This window comes from Palaemon carinicauda, chromosome 20 (assembly GCF_036898095.1).
Source record: "Palaemon carinicauda isolate YSFRI2023 chromosome 20, ASM3689809v2, whole genome shotgun sequence".
NCBI classification, from domain to species: Eukaryota; Metazoa; Arthropoda; class Malacostraca; order Decapoda; family Palaemonidae; genus Palaemon; species Palaemon carinicauda.
In genome coordinates, this window is record NC_090744.1 from 54,248,225 (window position 1) to 54,253,224 (window position 5,000).

Genomic DNA, 5,000 nt, shown 5'->3' on the forward strand with positions numbered 1-5,000 from the left:
GATCACAAACATTTGTTGTTCACTGGCACCATAGTCAGTATGGGAATGTGAAGTCTGGTGTTCCTCAGGGTAGTGTTCTTGCCCCATTACTTTTCATACTTTATACACAAGAAATGTGGTTTTACTTTCAAAGCAAGCTTGTTGCATATGCAGATGATGCTACATTCTTTGCATAAATTCCACATCCTGAATGTAGAACTGGGATTGCTGAATCCCTAATAGAGATTTAGCTAAAATTAGTGCATGGTGCAAAGTATGGGGCATGGAATTGAATTCTAACAAAACTCACAGTAAGTAGATCAAGGCCAGTGGCCCCCTAACATCCTAATGTCAGCATTGACAATGTTTCTTTAACTCAATATGACTCTTCTAAAATTTTAGGTGTGATTCTCGTCAACAAATTTACTTTTAAGAAACACATTAGGTCTGTGTTTTCTTCATTTGCACAAAATATTGGTTTATTGAGAACGTCTTTTAAGATTTTCGGTAATCAATCTATTCTGAAGAAGTGTTTTAATTCTTTCATTCTACCTTGCTTTGAGTATTGCTCTCCTGTCTGGTCTTCAGCTGCTGATTCTCATCTTAATTTGTTGAACAGGAACTTACTGCCTTTTAAATTTCTTATTCCTGATCTAGATATTATTCTCTGGCACTGTCGTTCAATTACTTATTTAAGCATGATGCATATCATTTTTTCATAATTCTGATCATCCTTTACATTCAGATCTTCCCGGACAGTTCCATCCTGTTCGTAATACTAGTTATGCATTCAATACTAATAGTCAGGCCTTCTCTATGAGGCTTAATCGTACACAGTATTCTGAAAATTTTATTCCAGCTGTGACTAAGTTATGGTAAGATCTTCCTAATCGGGTAATTGAATTGGTAGAACTTCAAAAGTTCAAAGTTGTAGCAAATATTTTTATGTCAAACAGGCTGACATGAGTCTGTTTTCCCTTTCAAAATATGACATATCTGTTTTGCTGTTGTTCCTGTTTTTAAGATATTTTTATTGGTTGATTTTTACTCATATCGCTTATCTATTTCCTTATTTCCTTTCCTAATAGGGCTATTTACCCTGTTGGAGCCCTTGAGCTTATAGCAACTTGCTGTCCCAACTAGGGTTTTAGCTTACCTAATAATAATAATAATAATAATAATAATAATAATAATAATAATAATAATAATAATAATAATAATAGCCTCTGTATATGGTATTCTTCAGTCTTGGGTTATAGTTATCTTGCTTGAGGGTACACTCGATCACAGTACTCTCTCTTATTTGTCTTCCTCTTATTTTGTTAAATGTTTTTATCATTTTGATTGTTGCTACGGTTCTTAAAATATTTAATCTTATTGCCAACTTATTCTTTGTATTGTTGTTTCCTTTCCTGACTACGTAATTTTCCCTGTTCTAGTCCCTGGGGCTCATACCATCCTACTTTTTCAGTTAGGTTTGCAGCCTAGCTAATAATAATAATAATAATAATAATAATAATAATAATAATAAATAATAATAATAATAATAATAATAATAATAATAATAAATAATAATTAGTATAAACAAATATAACACTAGCCATTTACTGTCGGTTTAAAGTGATAAGTGATAGGTTGTGTTGAAAGAAAGTACTGTAGCATAAAGATATGACGTCATCATCTTCCCCCTCCTACGCCTATTGACGCAAATGGCCTCGGTTAGATTTCGCCAGTCGTCCTATATCTTAAGCTTTTATATATCAAAACCTCTAACTTCGTTATATCCTACTTCTATTTTTTTTTATTCTTTATCAGAATTAACATGCTATTGATTACCTTCTCTATTTTGCGACCGGTGTTAAGATATCTGTTGTACGAGATCATTTGTGAAAGAGAAATTGAACTCTTTTATTCTTAAGCAATTATAATATCAACGTAATGATAGAAAACAAATGTCTACGGCTATACAATTTTACTTATAAATATGCATAAGAAAATCTCCCTCTCTCTCTCTCTCTCTCTCTCTCTCTCTCTCTCTCTCTCTCCTCTCTCTCTCTCTCTCTCTCTCTCTCTCTCTCTCTCTCATAAAACTGTAGAGCTTGAATTATGCATGCCGTTCCTTCTTGACTGCCAATATTTCATTATATTATCGGGAAAACAGAATCATCTCCCGGAATACTTACGGAAATTTGCATCGGGAAAGTAAACTGGGAAATTGGATTTTCATTAGTATGTTCCCTTCATCGAATATTCTTATTTTGCTCAGACTGAGAGCAGCTTTATTTATCAAACCATTAAATCACCATAAACTATTAATTGAATTGAAGGATGCTAATTTTGTTCACTAGGGCTAAAATGTTAAACAGAAATTAACACTTTAAAGAAATGAAATCCTGTGAAACGAACCCACATTTCGTTTCGTATATGATAATCTTCACCAATATTTACAATTCTATAAATGCAGTTTCCTTAATTTTTATACTGTTTATAATTAAGTTAATAATAATAGAAAATTTATGTTCAATATTATTTGGTTTGATTAAAGGCACTTAAGATTATTATTGAATATTATCATCATCATCATCATCATTATTATTATTATTATTATTATTATTATTATTATTATTATTATTATTATTATTATTATTATTATTATTGAAACTACAACCATAATAGGAAAAGCAGGATGCTACAAACTTAAGAGATCTGAAGTGGAAATAAAACATATAAAGATAATGAATGAACTATTTTTGTGAGATAAGAAAAAAAAGTATGAAAATTTATAGATAAATCTATATCAATTTGAATAGGGTAGATCAGTTACTTATAAACTATGTAAAGAAAGTTATGTCAGCATGTTAAACAGAAAATCTTTTGCAACAATTTTGAGCTCCTGAAGGTCAACCTATTCAAATACAAGATTCAGAATGTGATTCTTTACTTCAGTCACAGCTAGAGTAAAACTCCTAAATTACTGTACATAATTGAGAAATTATGTAAAATAAAAGACTGCATACCAATAACTATGCGGAGTTACAGTCATATAAGGTGATATAGTCGAGGACGATCTAAATACAATGCATAGTTTAGATTGATGTTAAATCTTACGTAACATGTACAAAGAATTCATCGTGTGAGAGGATCAATAAGCTGCTCAAAAACAAGGAATTTAACAGAATGTAATTTACTGTCCGGCAAATCATGATGAGGCGAACAATAATCGAAACATTATTAAAAGGGTACTAAAACGTTTCCTAAGGATGGATTAATTAAAAAGTAAATTTACAATTAAAAATGTCACCTTGTATATACATTGGTAAAGGGATATTGTCAATGCAAAGATTTGGTTACGGAGGAGCCACTATCATTGACCTACAAGCAGACTCTTTTACTTAAAACTTTTGGCTAGATCTCTGTAAGGGATTTAGCAACCAATCGTCACCTTTCAGATAGCATGGAATTTATGCAACGAAAGTATCCTCATCTTCATATGGAAGCTTATTTTCTGGACCAAGCAACAAATTATACGCAAACAGTATAAAAAGTATTGGGCTAAGAACATTACCCAGAGGAACATCCTATATTACATTCTAATAATCACTATGGTGCTTATCAACAACTACTTTCTGCACTCTATTGCTGATAAGATACACAATGATTAGAAAATAGGACTAACCAACTCCCACCTGTTAAAGTTTGAAAAAGTGCCTCATTATCAGCGTATACTAAGTCAGCGATAAAATCAATCGCAATCATGCAAACCTCCTGCCCATAACCAATTGATTTCAGACTGGAAAACTGGAAACCAGCACACAGCCCCCCTGCCCCCCCCCCCACACCACACACATACACTTGTCAATTTCACTAGCTATGTTTTTTTTTTTTTGGGGGGGGGGTCTCCTAAAAGATTTTTTGGACAGATCAAATCAGCATATGTTGCAGATGACTAACAGTTTATAGGAAATGTATAATGGTGATTAATGCAGGCCAACGTTGAAATAGAGTGAGATGATCATATCTTGCCATTAATGTAAAAGTAATTCAAAATATTGGCAGCTTTGAATTTAATGGAATATTGTATAAAAAAAAGAAAAAAAAAACATGTATATATCTTTTACGAATATCTTTTCCCAAACTTTATTCGTATGATTTTGGACAGGCACCCGTAAGCAGAAGAAAAAGGAATAAGTTAAAAAAAAAATTGAAGAAGATTCATGATTTTTAGGTTCAAACAATTATGACAGAGAACATCGAATCCGTTCAGAGAGAAAAAGGGAAACGAATTCCATCATTTTTTTTTTTTTTTTTTTTTTTTTGTACTTAACTCTCAAGGAAAATTTCGCAGCTTTTTTAGATTTTCTTTGTACAAAGCCGTTCCTCACAGGAAAGCCAGCTTGTCGTAAGATACAATCTGTGTCAGTATACATGTGTGCTTGAAACAAACGTACACTCTTATGATAAACTATTTTAGACTAGTCAACGACCAACCTCTGGTCAACCTGTACCGTACGTGTTTCATACACGTTCGTACACGATAACGGTTTAGATTTGTTTTTTCCTATCTTATCACTAGCTCTTCCTGCACTGTTAATAGACCAACCTGTGTAAGCATACCTTTATTATTATATATATATATATTTTTTTTTTTTGCCAGTTTGTCCTGGTATGATAACTCGGTGTCTGTTTAATAAAGTTTAATTACATTCACCTCGACTCTGTTTGTGCTGTAAGGTTTTAACAGAGGGTTGAGGGGAATGCAACTAAACTTGATAAAACAGACATCAAGCTTAAATAAATTCAAACAAAATAAAACATGTGGCACTATGCTTACACTTATTACCAGTGCAGGGAAGAGCAAGAGATAAGATATCAAAGCAAAGCCGTTACAGTGTAAGTTCATTTATGTACCACGTGTGGTACAAGCCTATCTCTGTCTGAAACAATGAGGCAGTCTGAGATAATAGTTCAAAGAAAAAAAAAACGAACAACAATAAGATTTCAAATAAGGTGAGTGGTTTTGG